A 20,000-nucleotide genomic window follows, 5' to 3' on the forward strand; every position below is an offset into this window, starting at 1 on the left:
CAGTGGCACAGTGGTTGAGTAGCTGCCTCACAGCACCAGAAACCCGGGTTTGATCCTGACCACGGGTGCTGTCTGTACTGTCTGCAGTTTTAATTAGGCAAGGCAGCTTTAATTAGGCAAGGCAGCTTTAATTGGGCAAGGCAGCTTTAATTATGCAAGGCAGCTTTACTTAGGCAAGGCAGCTTTACTTAGGAAAGGCAGCTGTAGTTAGGCAGGGCAGTTTTAATTAGGCAAGGCAGCTTTAGCACTTTCAAACCAAAGGCAAGGCAGCTTTAGCATTTTCAAACCAAAGGCAACACATCTTTAGCACCATAAAACCAAAGGCAACACAGCTTTAGCACTTTCAAACTAAAACACACTTTTGCATTTCCAACTACATTTTAAAACCACATGAAGGGCACAGACAGGTCAGTAAAACCACTCACAGTTTAGTAGACATTTGTTCAGTGTTATTCACAGCTCAGACTGAGAATTGCGACCTCTAGCTCCCCCATCTTGCAGGGAGAACTGAGGCACCTCCACACTTCCGGGTTTTATAGTCCCTCCGGAAGGGGCGTGGCCTTCAGGAGAGAGAACCTCAACATTTTATCAACACTCTTTTATTTTTCATCGATGGAAAAAAATCCTCTTGTCCTGCGCAGCGGAGCGGGATTCTGAGTAGGATGGCCAAAAGTCACAGCCGTAAGTGGCAGCGTTTGTTTCAAAAATCAAAAGGAGGTGGTCAGGATGATACTTTTAGTAATATAGAGACAGACACACACACACACACACACACACACACACACACACACACACACACACGATATATATACTGGACTTTTGTTGTAATTTATTTTGATTTTTACAGAGTATAAAGATATTCAATTAGGGAATCTTGCCTCATAGTTCTGGCAGGGGGAATAGCATTGATACAAAGGGCTGAGCGGTCTCAACCGCCTGGCTGTGCTTAGATGCTCTGAGCATTTGCTTCTCTTCCCCTGCTGCTGTAAACTATTCTCTTTAATGATTAACCAGTTGAGACATTGGCACTCCATGTTCTGACAAGTCTCCTAATGACAGAGACAGGACAGGTTTCATTTTAACCAGGTCTGTGGATGGTCCAAGGATGAAACAAGCCCATTCCACCCTCATTAACTGTGGCGGCTTCTGTGAGAGAAGATAAGAGGCGAGAGGGGGAGAGGGGAGGAGGGAGAGGGGGGAGAGAATGGGCAGAGAGAGAGGGAGAGAGGGAGAGAGAGAGGGAGAGGGGGAGAGTGGGAGAGACAGAGAGGGAGAGAGAGTGGGAGAGGGAGAGGGGGAGAGTGAGGGAGATATTTTCTGGAGAGAGAGATGGGAGAGAGAGAGTGTGCGGGAGAGAGAGGGAGTGGGGAGAGAGGGAGAGAGGGTGGGAGAGGGAGAGTGGGGAGAAAGGGAGAGAGGGTGGTAGAGAGGGGAGAGAGGGTGTAGGAGAGAGAGAGAGATGGACAGAAAAGGGGGTAGAGTGGGGAGGGGAGAAAGAGGGAGAGAGAGGGGGGGTCGAAGGAGACGGAGAGGGGAGAGGGAGGGGAGGGGGAGAGAGGGGAGAGTGAGGGGCAGAGGGAAAAAGAGAGTGAGGGGAGAAAGAGGGAGCAGAGGGGGGAGAGAGAGGGGGTACAGAGAGGGAGAAAGAGAGACAGAGAGAGTGAGAGTGAGCAAGGAGAGAGGGGAGAGAGGGTGGGGTGATGGAGAGAGGGGAGTGGAGAGGGAGAGAGAGGGGGAGAGAAAGACAGAGAGAGAACGAGAGATGAGAGAGGGGAGAGTGAGAAGAGAAAAGTGAGAGAGAGAGGGGGAGAGGGAGAGGGGAGAGAGTGGGAGAGGTGAGAGAGTAAGAAGAGAGGGAGAGCGAGGGAAGAGAGGGAGGGGTGAGTGAGGGGGAGTTGGAGGGAGTGAGAAGAGAAAGAGAGAGAGAGAGGGGGAGATAGATGGGGAGTGAGGTGAGAGTGAGAAGAGAAAGAGAGTGAGAGAGAGAGAGAGAGAGAGAGAGAGAGTGAGAGGAGAGAGGGAGGGGAAAGAGAGGGGGTAGAGGGAGCGATGGAGAGAGGAGAAAGGGATACACACACACACACACATGCACACAAACACACTCACACGCACACACACACACACACACACACACACACACACACACACACACATGCACACACACATGCACTCAGACACACACACAGATGCACACACAGACACATACACACATGGAGGTACACACTCACACGCACACACACACACACACACACACACACACACACACACACAGACACACACACATGCACACACACATGCACTCAGACACACAGGCACACAGATGCACACACACAGACACACACACACATGGACACACACACACACACACACACACACACACAGACAGACACACACACACACACATACACACACACACACACACACACACACACACACACACACACACACACACACACACACACACACAGAGGCACACACACATGGAGGCACACATACACACAGCAACACGCACGCACGCACACACACACACGCACTCATAGGCAGACACTATAGGAGAGCTTCCCCTCCCCTCACCGCCCTCACCATCAACAACAACACAGTCATATCTGTGGAGTCTTTTAAGTTCCTGGGAACCATCATCTCCAAGGACCTTAAGTGGGGGGCTACCATCGACTCCACAGTCAAAATGGTACAAAAGAGGATGCACTTCCTGCGGCAGCTGAGGAAGCACAATCTGCCACAGGCAATGATGGTCCAATTCTACACGATCATCGTAGAGTTTGTTCTCACCTTCTCCATCATGGTCTGGTTTGGCTCAGCCACCAAGCACGACACCTGGAGACTGCAGCGAATCGTCCGATCAGCAAATAAGGTTATTGGCTGCAACCTTCCCTCCATTGATGAACTGTACACTGCAAGGGCCAGGAAGCGAGCGGGCAAGATCATCTCCGACCCCTCTCACCCTGGCCACAAACTCTTTGAATCACTTCCCTCTGGAAGGCGACTACGGACTGTCAAAGCTGCCACAGCCAGACATAAAAACTGTTTTTATCCACGAGTAGTTCTACTCAACAGCCAAAAATCTGTAGCCTCCCTTTGACCTGGTATTTTGTTGGTTCACATGCTTGATCAATGGTGTTTTATCATTAATGTTTTATTGTTATTAATGTTTAGTGTTTTCTGAGTCATTCATAACTGTCACTGTGTGTCATGTTGTTACTTGTGGGCGGAGCACCAAGGCAAATTCCTTGTATGTGAATACATGGCCAATAAACTAACTTACTTACTATACTGAACTTTTGTTGCCGTTTATTTTGGGTCTGATGCCCCTGTCCCACTTAGGAAACCTGTACGGAAACCTCTGGAGACTTTGCGCCCCACCCAAGGTTTCCGTGTGGTTGCAGGAGGTTGCAGGTAGTGGAAACAGGTAGGGAGACTGACAAAAACCTCCGGGAACCGCACGGAAACCTTGGGTGGGGCGCAAAGTCTCCAGAGGTTTCCGTTCAGGTTTCCTAAGTGGTTAGAGTACAAAGAGGCACAATCTTGCCTCTTATCATTCTGGCGGGGGATAGCATTGGCACAAAGGGGTGAGCGGTCTGGGCCACCTGCCCGTGCTTCGATGACCCGAGCATTTGCTTCTCGCCCCCTGCTGTAAAGTGATCCCTTTAAAGGTTAACCAGTTGAGACATTAACACTCCACGTTCAGACAAGTCTCCTCTAACGACAGAGACAGGCCAGGTTTCATTTTAGCCCAGTCAGTGGATGGTCCAAGTCAGTGGATGAAACAGCCTCCTTAACCGCAGTGGCTTCTGTGAGAGGTGATCGGTATAAAGATCTCTCGCTCCTGGCCGCACTAGCATTGACAGAGGAAAAGGCGGCGGAGATGAAGGGAGGAGTGTATTTGCTTTTCGGAGTTGTGGTCGTGGTACAGGCACTGACGCTAAAGCCTGACACCACCACGGTGCCCGGTAGGTACCTTGCTATACTTCAAAAACACAGCGCGGAAACAGGCCATTCGCCCCACCTAGTCCACACTGGCCATCGATCGCCCGTTCACACCGAGTTTAATTTAGTTTAAGGTAGACAAAAATGCTGAAGAAACTCAGCGGGTGCAGCAGCATCTATGGAGCGAAGGAAATAGGCAACGTTTCGTGCCAAAACTTAGTTTAGTGTAAGTTAGTTTACAGAAACAGCGTATCAGCAGTCTGATATCAGTGGTGAAGAAGCTGTTCTTGAGTCTGGTGGTGCATGCATTGATGCCTTTGTACCTTCTGCCGGACGGGAGCAGGGAGAAGAAGGGTCGGCGTGTTGCATCGCTAGAGTTGCAGCCACCCAAAGCCAGAGACCCGGGTTTGACCCTGTCTATGGGGGCTGTCTGTACGGAGTGTGTACGTTCTCCCCATGACCGCGTGAGATTTCTCCGGGAGGCTCCGCTTTCCTCCCACACTCCAAAGGTGTGTGTAGGTTGGTAGTTTGATTGGCTTCGGTAAAAATTGTAAATTGTCCCTATTGTGTGTTGGATAGTGCTCGTGTCAAGGGTGATCAAAGGTTGCCGTGGACTCAGTTGGCATGTTTCCGAGCTGTATCTCTAAACTTAAATAAACTAATGCAAACTAAACTAAACTAGGTAGCTCCCTTTAACAGTTTTGGTTTGTTTAAGAATAAGGGGTAAGCCATTTAGAACGGAGACGAGGAAACACATTTTCTCACAGAGAGTGGTGAGCCTGTGGAATTCTCTGCCTCAGAGGGCGCTGGAGGCAGGTTCTCTGGATGCTTTCAAGAGAGAGCTAGATAGGGCTCTTAAAGATAGCGTAGTCAGAGGAAATGGGCAGAAGGCAGGAACGGGGTACTGATTGGGGATGATCAGCCATGATCACATTGAATGGCGGTGCTGGCTCGAAGGGCCAAATGGCTTCCTCCTGCACCTATTGTCTATTGTTTTGGTTTATTGTCACGTACACAGGCAGAGTGAAAAGCTTTTGTTGCGTGCTAGCCAGTCAGCGGAAAGACAACACATGATTACAATGGAGCCGTCCACAGTGTACAGATACAGGATAAAGGGAATGACATGAATAATATTCAATGCAAGATAAAGCCAGCGAACTTTGATCAAAGGTAGCCCACGGGTCTCCAATGAGGTAAATAGTTTGACAAGCCCACTCTCTGGTTGTGGTGGGATGGTTCAGTTGCCTGATAACAGCTGGGAAGAAACTGTCCCTGAATCTGGAGGTTTTTGCCCGATGGGAGAGGTGGAGAAGAGGGAGTGGCTGAGGTGCGACCCCGCTTTGATTATGCTGCTGGCCTTGACATGCAGATGGAGTCAAGTGGAAGTGAGGTTCACTAGTTCACAAGTCATTGGAGTAGAACCAGGCCATTCGGCCCATTGAGACCAAGTTATCGGAGTAGAATCAGGCCATTCGGCCCTTCGAGACCAAGTTATCAGAGTAGAATCAGGCCATTCATAGAAACATAGAAACATAGAAAATAGGTGCAGGAGTAGGTCATTCGGCCCTTCGAGCCTGCACCACCATTCAATATGATCATGGCTGATCATCCAACTCAGTATCCTGTACCTGCCTTCTCTCCATACCCCCTGATCCCTTTAGCCACAAGGGCCACATCTAACTGCCTCTTAAATATAGCCAACGAACTGTGGCCTCAACTACCTGCTGTGGCAGAGAATTCCACAGATTCACCATTCTCTGTGTGAAAAATGTTTTTCTCATCTCGCTCCTAAAGGATTTCCCCTTTATCCTTAAACTGTGACCCCTTACCCTGAACTTCCCCAACATCGGGAACAATCTTCCTGCATCTAGCCTGTCTAACCCCTTAAGAATGTTGTAAGTTTTTATAAGATCCCCCCTCAATCTTCTAAATTCTAGCACAATTCGTACAAGCCGAGTCTATCCAGTCTTTCTTCATATGAAAGTCCTGACATCCCAGGTGTCTGGTGAACCTTCTCTGTACTCCCTCTATGGCAAGAATGTCTTTCCTCAGATTTGGAGACCAAAACTGTACGCAATACTCCAGGTGTGGTCTCACCGAGACACTGTACAACTGCCGTAGAATCTCCCTGCTCCTATACTCAGAACCAGGCCATTCGGCCCATTGAGACCAAGTTATCAGAGTAGAATCAGGCCATTCGGCCCACTCCGCCTTTCAATCATGGCTGACCTCTGCCTCCCAATCCCGTTCTCCTGCCTTCTCCCCATAACCCTTGACACCCGTTCTAATCATGAATCTGCCTATCTCTGCCTTAAAAATATCCACTGACTTGTGGCCTCCACAGCCCTCTGTGGCAATGAGTTCCACAGATTAACTACCCTCTGACTAAAGAAGTTCCACATCACCTCCTTTTTAAAAAAGCACCCTTTAATTCTGGAGCTGTGACCTCTGGTCCTAGACTCTCCCACCAGTGGAAACATCCTTTCCACATCTACTCTATCTATGCCTTTTATTATTTGTAGTATTTGGTTGGTTTGTGTGTTGGTCTGGGTTGCGTCCACAATTCTCTGTTGTGGCTTCGGGGATGGCACTATGTCCGAGAGTAACCACACTGACACTCACAGTGTGGGCGACCACACATGATATGTTTGATTTATAGCGGTAGGAAGGTCCACGGCCACATGGAGGCGCTGTCTCTCACCGTCGGGCCACCTATGAGCAAGGTTCAGCAGGCTGGGACTCTATTCTTTGGAGCGCAGAAGGATGAGGGGTGATTTTATAGAGGTGTATAAAATCCTGGGAGGAATAGATCGAGTAGACGCACAGAGTCTCTTGGCCAGAGTAGGGGAATCGAGGACCAGAGGACAAAGGTTTATAGAAACATAGAAAATAGGTGCAGTAGTAGGCCATTCGGCCCTTCGAGCCTGCACCGCCATTCAATATGATCATGGCTGATCATCCAACTCAGTATCCTGTACATGCCTTCTCTCCATAACCCCTGATCCCTTTAGTCACACGCGCCACATCTAACTCTCTCTTAAATACAGCCAATGAACTGGCCTCAACTACCTTCTGTGGCAGAGAATTCCACAGATTCACCACTCTCTGTGTGAAAAATGTTTTTCTCATCTCGGTCCTAAAGGATTTCCCCTTTATCCTTAAACTCTGACCCCTTGTCCTGGACGTCCCCACCATCGGGAACAATCTTCCTGCATCTAGCCTATCCAACCCCTTAAGAATTTTATAAGTTTCTATAAGATCCCCCCTCAATCTTCTAAATTCTAGCAAGTACAAGCCGAGTCTACCCAGTCTTAAGAATTTTGGCCTGTCCAACCCCTTAAGGATAGGAATCTGAGGGGTCACGTTTTCTCACAAAGGGTGGTGGGTACATGGAACGAGCTGCCGGATGGTAGACAGGTTCATGGATAGGACACAACATGCTGGCAGCATCTCTGGAGAGAAGGAATGGGTGACATTTTGGGTCGAGGCCCTTCTTGAGGCAGACGATCTGTCTGAAGAGGGTCTCGGCCCATAACATCACCCAATTCCTCTCCAGAGATGTTGCCTGTCCCGCTGAGTTACTCCAGCATGTTGTGTCTATCTTTGGTTTTAATCGGCATCTGCGGTTCCTTCCGACACGGGTACATGTGTGGGACGGGTTTGGAGGGATATGGACCAAAGGCGGATGGGTGGGACTAGTGTAGGTGGGACATGTTGAGCGGAGTTGGCAAGTTGGGCCTGTTTCCGCACTGTATCCAGGCGGATTTAGATGAAGGGAGGCCCCTAAGCTATTTCACTTGTGAGCCCCCCCCCCCCCCCCCCCCAATCCCCCACCCCCACGACTAGAGGACTGTGACCACCCTACAGTGACTGTGTGACTCTTTTAGATCCTACTGTATGTTGTCATTAAACAGTCGGTTTTAAAAATATATATGGGATTCACCGCGATGCCTTACCTGGAGGGGTGGTGGGTGATCAGGGGATAGGGGGTAATGTGGACTGTAGTGTGGGTGGGGAAGAGCTGGGGCCACATGGTTTGAGGGGAATGGGGGGAAGAGCCACTGAGATTACCAGGGTTAGGGGGTCTAGCACGAGGACCCAGTGCAGTCAAACCCGGGGGAGTGGAAATCTGCAGCGTGGAAAATTCAGGCCCGGTGCTGAGTCCAGGCTGCAGGTAAGGCGACGGCTGCGGGCTTCTGGAGGGCGGTGGGAATGGCCAGGGTCAGCGGGCAAAGAGTCGGAGGTCCCGGTGGGAGGATGGTCGGTGGGGCGGCGAGGTTCGACGGGTCCGGGGTGAGTAGGCCCCCCTAGATCTCGAAGCCCTAAGCTTCAGCTTGTCTAGTTTATATGTAAATCCGGCCCTGACTGTATCACTCTATGACTCTACGAGACGCTGTTGTCTCCTGCGTTTCAGCGTGCAATGGGGGAAGAGGAACGTGCAGGAAGAATGGCTGCCTCTCAGGCGAGGCTTATATTCCCGGTGAATGTCAAGTCTTCATCTCCTGCTGCGTGAGAGTCGGCGGACACATCAACGCCCCCCCGGAGAACGTTTACCGAGGTCTTACCGATTAAACTACCCGCCGAGCCCACGCCTGACACTGCAACCCCGCCATCCACATCATCAGAATAAATATCGTCGCAACCTCCTTGCCAGTGTCCTTGAGTTGTCTTGAGTTTACTTTCAGCTTCGAGAAACATCCCAGAAACGGGCCCTTAGCCCCACCTAGTGATCCCCGCACAGTAAAGGGCCTGTCCCACCAGCATGCGACTCCAGGCCCTTTAGTTCGCTCTTGCCGCATGGAGTCGCATGCTCGTGGGACAGGCCCTTAACACAATCCTACACAATCTTTAGGGACAATTTACCGTTCACCTACAAACCTACACGTCTGGAGTGTGGAAGGAAACTGGAGATCGTAGAGATAACCCACGCGGTCACGGGGAGAACGTGCAAACTCTGTAGAGACAGCACCCGCGGTCAGGATTGAACCGGGGTCTCCGGCGCTGTAAGGCAGTAACTCTACCACTGCGCCACTGTGCTGGCCCTAGTCAATAAGAGCCTGTGACGACCGGCGATCACCTCATACATTAGCACTATCCTACACACTAGGGACAATTTTTACTGAAACAAAATTAATGACTGTGGCAGTGGGCAGATTTATGTAAATGAGACCCACTGGGACTAGTTGGGTCCCTGTCACATGAGAGGCCTGGTCCCCTAACATAATATCACACCACTCACACATAGCCCCCACGGGAGGCAAGGAGTGATTTGGAGAGATTTAGACCAAGTGGGACTCGTCCCCCAGCGCGGGGGGGGGGGGGGGGCATGGCGTTTACGCTCACCCCGGAGGCAGGCGCCCCCCCCCCCGGAGTTAATCATCCCCCACAAGGAGGATTATGGAATTTATGAATAATCCAAGGTGGGGGGGGGGGAGGGGGATGTGAATGACCCGAGAGGGGCAGTGTGAATAACCCGGGTGGGGGGGGGGGAGGAAGGGGGCGGGGGGGGGGGGGGGGTTGGGGGTTGGGGGAGGAATAACGGGGGGGGGGGGGGGGGGGGGGAGAGGGCGGGAGGTGTGAATAATACCTGAGGGGGGGGTGGGTGGTGGGGGGGGGGGGTGAATAACCTGGGGGGTTGTTGGCTGCCTTTTTCTTTTTGAGCTGAGGTTGCCAATGGCACCGCCCCAGAGCCCCATTGTCTCGATGTCTCCATCACCACCGCCGTCTCGATGCCTCCTTGGTGGCGGTGTAAAACAATTTAAATGTGGCCCTCGAAGTCCGTGGAATATTGTGTGTGTGAAGCGAGCTCCGAGCCGAGCCATCGTGCCCGCCAACCTCATTGTGACGTCATCAGTGGAAGCTGGCCCTTTTGAAAACAATTTTAAACTTTAATCAGCAATGTCGTGAAATAAAGCATAAAATCTTCAGTGATACTGTTCACTGCTTAGAATGGAATCATGTGTCAGAATATGTAAAAATCTTATTGTTACCGCGTAGTGTTTTTTGCAAAAATATAATGACACACACATATACACACATACATATATACACACACACATATACACACACACATATATACACACACACACATACACACATACACACACACATATACACATACACACACACACATATACACATATACACACACACACACACACACATACACACACACATATACACATACACACACACATACACACATACACACACACATATACACATACATACACACACACATATACACATACACACACACACACACACACACACACACACATATACACACACACACATACACACACACACACACATACACATACACATACACACACACACACACACACACACACACACACACACACACACACACACATACACACACACACACACACACACATACACACATACACACATATATACACACATATACACACAACACACACACACACACACACACAAACATATATACACACATACACACACTCATCCAAGATGAGAGTTTTATAGTTATACAGATAGATATTGATATGGAATAAAGATGATGGATACTTTAGACTTTACTTTAGACTTTAGAGATATAGCGTGAAAACAGGTCTTTTGGCCCACTGAGTCCACACAGACTAGCAATCACACCATACACTTACATTATCCTACACACACTGGGGACAATTTACAATTTTTACTGAAGTCAATTAACCTTCAAACCCGCACATCTTTGGAGTGTGGTAGGAAACAACAAAAAGTAGTAAACACTGCCCAGTCCATCATTGGCTCTGACCTTCCTTCCATCGAGGGGATTTATCGCAGTCGCTGCCTCAAAAAGGCTGGCAGTATCATCAAAGACCCACACCATCCTGGCCACACACTCATCTCCCTGCTACGTTCAGGTAGAAGGTACAGGAGCCTGAAGACTGCAACAACCAGGTTCAGGAATAGCTACTTCCCCACAGCCATCAGGCTATTAAACCTTGCTCGGACAAAACTCTGATCATTAATAACCAATTATCTGTTATTTGCACTGTATCAGTCTATTTATTCATGTGTGTATATATTTATACAATGGACACACTAATCTGTTTTGCCTACTATGTTCTGTGTGCTGAAGCAAAGCAAGAATTTCATTGGCCTATCTGGGAGACATGACAATAAACTCATTTGAACTTGAACTTGAACAGGAACTTGAAACAGGAGCACACGGAGAAATCCCACGCAGGTCAAGGGGAGATCGTAAAACTCTGTACAGAACACGAGACCCTGGCGCCGTGAGGCAGCAACTCTACCGCTGCGCCAGCGTGCCGACCTAGTTAACAGGAACCTGCGCCAACTAGCCATCACCCCATACACCAGTAATATCCTGCATGCTATAGAGGGAGTACAGAGAAGGTTCACCAGACTGATTCCTGGGATGTCAGGGCTTTCATATGAAGAAAGACTGGATAGACTCGGCTTGTACTCGCTAGAATTTAGAAGATTGATGGGGGATCTTATAGAAACTTACAAAATTCTTAAGGGGTTGTACAGGCTAGATGCAGGAAGATTATTCCCGATGTTGGAGAAGTCCAGAACAAGGGGTCACAGTTCAAGGATAGGAGGGAAGTCTTTTAGGATCGAGATGAGAAAAACATTTTTCACACAGAGAGTGGTGAATCTGTGGAATTCTCTGCCACAGAAGGCCAGTTCATTGGCTATATTTAAGAGGGAGTTAGATGTGGCACTTGTGGCTAAAGGGATCAGAGGTTATGGAGAGAAGGCAGGTACAGGATACTGAGTTGGATGATCATATTAAATGGCAGTGCAGGCTCGAAGGGCCAAATGGCCTACTCCTGCACCTGTTTTCTATGTTTCTATGTTTCTAAGCTAAGCTAGACTAAACTAAACTAAACTAAAATAAAATAAAATAAACTCACCTAGTGAGGTTCCACCGAGATTCGAACTCGGATCGCTGGATTCAGAGTCCAGAGTGCTCACCATTACACCACGGAACCTACACACTCTCCCCTCGGTCCTGTCTCTTTTCTCCATCTCCCCACCATCAGAACCTCTCGTTCCAACTGGAGGGGCTTGTCTCCGGGAGAAAAGTCGAAGAAGGGAATAGACAATAGACAATACACAATACGTGCAGGAGTAGGCCATTCGGCCCTTTGAGCCAGCACCACCATTCAATGTGATCATGGCTGATCATCCACAATCAGTACCCCGTTCCTGCCTTCTCCCCATATCCCCTGACTCCGCTATCTTTAAGAGCGCTATCTAGCTCTCTCTTGAAAGTATCCAGAGAACCGGCCTCCACCGCCCTCAGAGGCAGAGAATTCCACAACTCTGTGAGAAAAAAGTGTTTCCTCGTCTCCGTTCTAAATGGCTTACCCCTTATTCTTAAACTGTAAGTGGCCCCTGGTTCTGGACTCCCCCAACATCGGGAACATGTTTCCTGCCTCTAGCGTGTCCGAACCCTTAATAATTTTATAGGTTTCAATAAGATTCCCTCTCATCCTTCTAAATTCCAGAGTATACAAGCCCAGCCGCTCCATTCTCTCAGCATATGACAGTCCCGCCATCCCGGAAATTAACCTTGTAAACCTACGCTGCACTCCCTCAATAGCAAGAATGTCCTTCCTCAAATTATGGGACAAGAACTGCACACAATACTCCAGGTGTGGTCTCACGAGGGCTCTGTACAATTACAGAAGGACCTCTTTGCTCCTATACTCAACTCCTCTTGTTATGAAGGCCAACATGCCATTCACTTTCTTCACTGCCTGCTGTACCTGCATACTTACTTTTATTGACTGATGAACAAGGATCCCCAGATGTCTGAAGAAGGGTTTTGGCCCGAAACGTTGCTATTTCCTTCGCTCCATAGATGCTGCTGCACCCGCTGAGTTTCTCCAGCATTTTTGTGTACACCCAGTTCCCGTTGTACTTCCCCTTTTCCCAATTTGACATCATTTAGATAATAATCTGCCTTCCTGTTTTTGCTACCAAAGAGGATAACCTCACATTTATCCACATTAAACTGCATCGGCCATGCATCTGCCCACTCCCCCAACCTGTCTAATTCACCCTGCATTCTCATAGCATCTTCCTCACAGTTCACATTGCCACCCAGCTTTGTGTCATCTGCAAATTAGCTAATGTTACTTTGAATCCCTTCATCTAAATCATTGATGTATATTGTACATAGCTGCAGTCCCAGTACCGAGCCTTGCGGTATCCCACTAGTCACTGCCTGCCATTCTGAAAGGGAATCGCTAATCATCTCTCTTTGTTTCCTGTCTGCCAACCACTTCTCTATCCATGTCAGCACTCTACCCCCAATACCATGTACCCTAATTTAGCCCACTAATCTCCTAAATGGGACCTTATCAAATGCTTTCTGAAAGTCCAGGTACACTACTTCCTATTTTCCATGTTTCTATGTTTCTATGAGAGGGAGCACACACGCAGTGGCCACGGGATGTCTGTGGCCCTTCCGTGAACGTTGGTCGCAGCGGGGTAGCGAGTGTATTGTGGATAAGCATGATAACGGTGTAATCTGATGACTGAGTGATTGTGGTTTGAGTTGAGTTTAATTTAGTTCAGAGACAGGGAAAATGTTTTAAAGTATTTTTGCAAGACAAGTGTTTTTTTCACAGAGGGTGTTGGGTGCCTGGAACAGTTATTTTTAACAGCTGAAAATGCATCTGTGTTACTGCAAGCCAAAAATACTAAATACATAGTGTTACACCATTAAATAGGGTTGAGTCATTGGAAACAATTGCTTAATGTTTAAGAAGAAACTGCAGATGCTGGAAAATCGAAGGTACACAAAAATGCTGGAGAAACTCAGCGGGTGCAGCAGCATCTATGCAGCGAAGGAAATAGGCAAAGTTTCGGGGCGAAACCCTTCTACAGATGCTATCTGCATTTCCTGTTTTACTGGAAACAGGCCCTTCAGCCCACAGAGTCTGCACCAACCATCGAACACCCATTCACACCAGTTCTACGCTATCCCATTTACTCATCCAGACCCTGCACACCAGGAGGCACTTTGCGGAGGGCCAATTAGCCTACAAACCTGCACGTCTTTGGTACGTGGGAGGAAACTGGAGCACCCGGAGGAATCCCACGCAGTCACAGGGAGAAAATGCAAACTCCACATGCACACGCACACACATACACACACTCTCTCACACACACACGCAGAAGCTGAGATTAGGATTACATAGAAATGTAGAAAATAGGTGCAGGAGTAGGTAATTCGGCCCTTTGAGTTAGCACCGCCATTCAATATGATCATAGAAACATAGAACAATAGAAAATAGGTGCAGGAGTAGGCCATTCGGCCCTGCGAGCCTGCACCGCCATTCAATATGATCATGGCTGATCATCCAACTCAGTATCCTCTACCTGCCTTCTCTCCATACCCCCTGATCTCTTTAGCCACAAGGGCCACATCTAACTCCCTCTTAAATATAGCCAATGAACTGTGGCCTCAACTACCCTCTGTGGCAGAGAATTCCACAGATTCACCACTCTCTCTGTGTGAAAAATGTTTTTCTCATCTCGGTCCTAAAGGATTTCCCCCTTTATCCTTAAACTGTGTGACCCCTTGTTCTGGAATTCCCCAACATCGGGAACAATCTTCCTGCATCTAGCCTGTCCGTCCCCTTAAGAATTTTGTAAGTTTCTATAAGAACTCGGTTCTCTGGTGCTGTGAGTCAGCAGCTCTACCCGCTGCTCCACTGTGGAGGGATATCGCACGTACAGGCAGATGGATTTGTCTCGACCGACATCATGCTAGCACAGTCACTGTGGGCCGAAGGGGCTGTTCCTGATCTCTCTTCCACATCCTGGCCAAAAGGGAGGAGGCACGTGTCCACAATCTCTGCATGTGTCCACAAGGACAAACAGGTTCCACCGAGATTTGAACTCGGATCGCTGGATTCAGAGTCCAGAGTGCTCACCATTACACCACGGAACCCACAGCAGATGCTGACTGCTTTGCCTGCTGATGCATCTCAACCCTGACTGAACGGTGTAACCACTTCAACCTAAGCACATAGAACATAGGGCAGTACAGCAAAGGAAACATAGACATAGAAACATAGAAAATAGGTGCTGGAGTAGGCCATTCGGCCCTTCGAGCCTGCACCGTCATTCAATATGATCATGGCTGATCATCCAACTCAGTATCCTGTTCCTGCCTTCTCTCCATACCCCCTGATCCCTTTAGCCACAAGGGCTACATCTAACTTAAATATAGCCAATGCACTGGCCTCCTCCTTTCTGTGGCAGAGAATTCCAGAGATTCACCACTCTCCATGTGAAAAATGTTTTCCTCATCTCGGTCCTAAAAGATTTCCCTCTTATCCTTAAACTGTGACCCCTTGTTCTGGACTTCCCCAACATCGGGAACAATCTTCCTGCATCTTCCTGCATGGAACAGGCCCTTCGGCGCACAATGTCCGTGCCGAGCATGATGCTAAGATGAACTAATCTCCTCTGCTAGCACGTGTGGGTTGATAATAAACAGTGGTGAGTGAAGTCGACAGCGTGGAAGCATATGCGTGCAGTTAATGAGAAAGAGAGTGTAGGAAAGATCACATTTAAACTAACTGAGCTGGGGAATGGGAACCAATGCAAGGGGGCAGAGGACCCTAAAATATATTAATGATCTGGACGAGGGAATTGAATGCAACATCTCCAAGTTTGCGGATGACACGAAGCTGGGGGGCAGTGTTAGCTGTGAGGAGGATGCTAGGAGGCTGCAAGGTGACTTGGATAGGTTGGGTGAGTGGGCAAATGCATGGCAGATGCAGTATAATGTGGATAAATGTGAGGTTATCCACTTTGGTGCCAAAAACAGGAAAGTAGACTATTATCTGAATGGTGGCCGATTAGGAAAAGGGGAGATGCAATGAGACCTGGGTGTCATGGTACACCAGTCATTGAAAGTAGGCATGCAGGTGCAGCAGGCAGTGAAGAAAGCAAATGATATGTTAGCATTCATCGCAAAAAGATTTGAGTATAAGAGCACGGAGGTTCTACTGCAGTTGTACAGGGTCTTGGTGAGACCACACCTGGAGTATTGGGTACAGTTTTGCTCTCCTAATCTGAGGAAAGACATTTTTGCCATAGAGGGAGTACCGAGAAGGTTCACCAGACTGGGACAGGGGCATTAGGATAGACAGAAAGGAAGAGGAGGTGTGGTGGCATTGCTGGCTAATGAGGAGATTAATTCAATAGCCAGAGGGACATTAGCTTGGATGCTGTAGAACCGGCATGGGTAGAACTGCGAAATAGACAAGGGCAGAACATAGTGGTTAGAGTCATATGTAGACCACCAAACAGCAGTAGGGAGGTTGGGCAAAAAGAAAGAAAAAACGAACAGACTGCCTGCAGGGCTGCCATCTCCCCGACGCCCCTGGTGGCCTGAGGAAGGATTAGTTAGCGATCTTGTTGTGCAAACCCCCTTGGGCAACAGGGACCGTAATTATGGTGGAATTCTGCTTTTGGATGGAGAGTGACAAGGTTAATTCAGAGACAAGGGTCCTGAACTTAAAGAAAGGAGACTATGAAGGTATGAGACAGGAATTGGCTAGGATAGACTGGCCAAATATACTTAAAGTGTTGATGGTGGAGATGCAATGGCAAAGATTTAAAGACCGCGTGGATGAAGTCCAAAAATTGTTCATCCCTGTCTGGCAAAAAAATAAAGTGGGGAAGGCGGCTCAAGGATAGTGTTAAATCCAAGGAAAAAGGCATCTATATTGTCCAGAGAAAGCAGCAAACCAGAGGACTGGGAGAAATTTAGAACTCAGCAGAGGGGGACGAAGGGGTTAATTAAGAAGGGAAATAAGAGCATGAAAGGAAGCTTGCAGGGAATATGAAAATGGACTATAAAAACTTATTTTGATATGTTAAAAGGAAAAGATTATGAAGACAAATGTAGGTCCCTTGCAGTCAGAGACAGGTGGATTCATAATGGGGAACAGGGAAATGGCAGAACAGTTAAACAAGTACTTTGGTTCTGTCTTCATGAAGGAAGACACAAACATTCTCCCAGAAATACTAGGGGACCGAGGATCTAGTGGGAGGGAGGAACTGAAGGGAATCCACATTTGTTAGAAAATGGTGTTAAGCAAACCATTGGGACTGAAGGCATATAAATCCCCAGGGCCAGATGGTCTGCCTCCCAGATTACTCAAGGAGGTGGCCATGGAAATCATGGATGCATTGGTGATAATTTTCCAATATTCTCTCGACTCTGGATCAGTTCCTGTGGACTGGAGGGTAGCCAATGTAACTCAACTTTTTAAGAAAGGTGGGAGGGAGAGAGAAAACGGGGAATTATAGACCAGTTAGCCTTACATCGGTAGGGGGGAAGATGCTTGAGTCGATTGTTAAAGATGTTATAGCAGCGCATTTGGAAAGCAGTGACAGGATTGGTCTCTGTGGAGACATTTGTTCAGCTAGTGTGTGTTGTAGGCGTGGAATGTGGTGAGAATGAGTGTGAGTAATTGCAAGAGGAAGTAGTCCAATGTCTGCTTCAGTGGCAGCTTCCCTGGTGGTCTAGTGGTTAGGATTCGGCGCTCTCACCGCCGCGGCCCGGGTTCGATTCCCGGTCAGGGAACGGCAGCTTTTAGTCCCACTGCCAGGGCCAGCCTTAGGAGGTGCGGGGCCCAATTGGGAACAATTTTGGTGAGCCCCAGGTTCCCAGCCAAGGTCTGTAGATTCATAGAAACACAATTAAAGTCTATTATAGACATTATATCTCTATGGTAGAATGGAAAGTAATCAAAATGTGCGCTTAAAATGTGCCTGCAACTTAATGGACCAAACAGATCTAAGCTACATTTTAATCTAAAATTGCATACAAGTAACAAACAAAATGTGTAGATCACCGTGTGTGTTAGTTGTCTGTGCGTTATGTGTGTGTGAGAGGGGAGGAGAGAAGGGAGGGGAGGAGAGAAGGGAGGGCGGGAAGGAGAGAAGTAGAGAAAGGAGGGAGGGAAGGAGAGAAAGAAGGGATGGAGCGAATGAGAGAAGGGAAAAGAGAGAGGAAGGAGGGAGGGAATGAGAGAAGGAGAGAAGGGAGCGGATGCCGGGGTCCGGGCGGAGGGGCGTGAGCTGAGGCCGAGGTTTGTAAACGTTGCTCCAACCCCCGGCCCGGCCCTCCCAGGGGAGAGAGAGGGGTGGAGCCGGGGCTATGTGCGTGAAGCACGGCGACTGGAGGGGCGGGAGCACTGCCCCGGGACCGTGAGGGAACGACCCACCTCCCCCTCTCCCCCTCTCTCCCTTCTCCATTCCCCCTCACACCCCCCTCCCCGTCTACCCCTTTCTTCCCCCTCCACCCTCTACTCTCTCTCCGCCCCTCTCTCCCCCCTCCACCCGGGATAGATCTACCGGAGCCGAGAGTCGATTACTCTGGCGCGCGGCCCCCTTACTCGTGGGGCCCAATTGGGAGGAATCAGCCCAGTCGGCTTAAGGCACGCCCTGCCCACTGCTTTGCTACCCTTCACACAAGGAATCTCCCTGGGGCAGGAACAAGGAATAGACTGAAGAACGATCCCGGGCCAAAATATCGCCTTTTCCACGTTCTCCAGCGATGCTGCCTGCGCCGTTGAGTTTTTTAAGAAAGGAGGGAGAGAGAAAATGGGGAATTATAGACCAGTTAGCCTTACATTGTTAGTGGGGAAGATGCCAATTATTAAAGATGTCAATTGAGTCAATTATTAAAGATGTTATAGCACTGCAGTTGGAAAGCAGTGACAGGATCGGTCAAAGTCAGCATGGATTTATGAAGGGGGATTCATGCTTGACTAATCTTCTGGAATTTTTTGAGGATGTAACAAGTAGAATGGATAAGGGAGAGCCAGTGGATGTGGTGTATCTGGACTTTCAAAAAGCCTTTGACAAGGTCCCACACAAGAGTTTAGCGTGCAAAATTAGAGCACATGGTATTGGGGGTAGGGTATTGACATGGATAGAGAACTGGTTGACAGACAGGAAGGAAAGAGTAGGAATTAACGGGTCCTTTTCAGAATGGCAGGCAGTGACTAGTGGGGTGCTTCAAGGATCGGTGTTGGGACCCCAGTTGTTTACAATATATATATTAACGATTTAGACGAGGGAATTAAAGGAAACATCTCCAAGTTTGCGGATGACACAGAGCTGGGTGTAAACATGCAGGTACAGCAGGCATTGAAGAAAGCTAATGGCATGTTGACCTTCATTGCAAGAGGATTTCAGTTTAGGAGCAAGGAGGTCCGACTGCAGTTGTACAGGGTCCTGGTGAGACTGCACCTGGAGTATTGTGTGCAATTTTGATCTACTAATTTTAGGAAGGACATTATTACTATTGAGGGAATGCAGCGTAGATTCACCAGGTTAATTCTTGGGATTGCAGGGCTGACATATTATGAAGGAATGGGTAAACTGGGCTTGTAATCACTGGAATTTAGAAGGATGAGAGGGGGTCTTATAGAAACATATAACATTCTTAAAGGATTGGACAAGCTAGATGCAGGAAAAATGTTCCCGATGTTGAGGCTGTCCAAAACCAGGGGTAGGCCATTTAGGATTGAGATGATGAGAGAAGGAATGGGTGACGTTTCTGGTCGACAGCCTTCTAACAATGGCTCGTTGGTCTAGGGGTATGATTCTCGCTTTGGGTGCGAGAGGTCCCAGGTTCAAATCCCGGATGAGCCCTCTTTTAAGGGTGGGCACGGTGGTGCAGCAGTAGAGTTGCTGCCTTACAGCACTTGCAGCGCCGGAGACCCGTGTTCGATCCCGACTACGGTTGCTGTCCCGACTACGTGTACGTTCTCCCTGTGACCGCGTGGGTTCTCTCCGAGATATTCGTTCTCCTCCCACACTCCAAAGATGTACAGGTTTGCTGGTTAATTGGCTTAGTGTATGTGTAAATTGTCCTTAGCGTGTGTAGGATAGTGTTAATGTGCGGGGATCGCTGGTCGGCGCAGACTCGAAGGGCCTATTTCCGAGCTGTATCTCAAAACTAAAACTAAATCTATCCCCCCTACATAGATAAGGAAGCCTGCTTTTCAACAGAG

The 20,000-nt window shown here is 48.6% G+C and overlaps 4 non-coding genes across 4 annotated transcripts; 2 read left to right on the forward strand and 2 right to left on the reverse strand.

Annotated features, from left to right (window-relative positions):
- Positions 1-11,861: 11,861 nt before the first annotated feature.
- On the reverse strand, positions 11,862-11,933 carry trnaq-cug (transfer RNA glutamine (anticodon CUG)). Its single transcript has one exon. It is a non-coding gene; the product is annotated as a tRNA-Gln (tRNA).
- Positions 11,934-14,836: 2,903 nt separating this feature from the next.
- Positions 14,837-14,908, reverse strand: trnaq-cug (transfer RNA glutamine (anticodon CUG)). Its single transcript has one exon. It is a non-coding gene; the product is annotated as a tRNA-Gln (tRNA).
- A 2,580-nt stretch (positions 14,909-17,488) lies between these two features.
- On the forward strand, positions 17,489-17,560 carry trnae-cuc (transfer RNA glutamic acid (anticodon CUC)). The gene has a single exon. It is a non-coding gene; the product is annotated as a tRNA-Glu (tRNA).
- A 2,006-nt stretch (positions 17,561-19,566) lies between these two features.
- On the forward strand, positions 19,567-19,638 carry trnap-ugg (transfer RNA proline (anticodon UGG)). The gene has a single exon. It is a non-coding gene; the product is annotated as a tRNA-Pro (tRNA).
- Positions 19,639-20,000: the final 362 nt, after the last annotated feature.

Source organism: Leucoraja erinacea, unplaced genomic scaffold, assembly GCF_028641065.1.
Source record: "Leucoraja erinacea ecotype New England unplaced genomic scaffold, Leri_hhj_1 Leri_119S, whole genome shotgun sequence".
Classification (NCBI taxonomy): Eukaryota; Metazoa; Chordata; class Chondrichthyes; order Rajiformes; family Rajidae; genus Leucoraja; species Leucoraja erinaceus.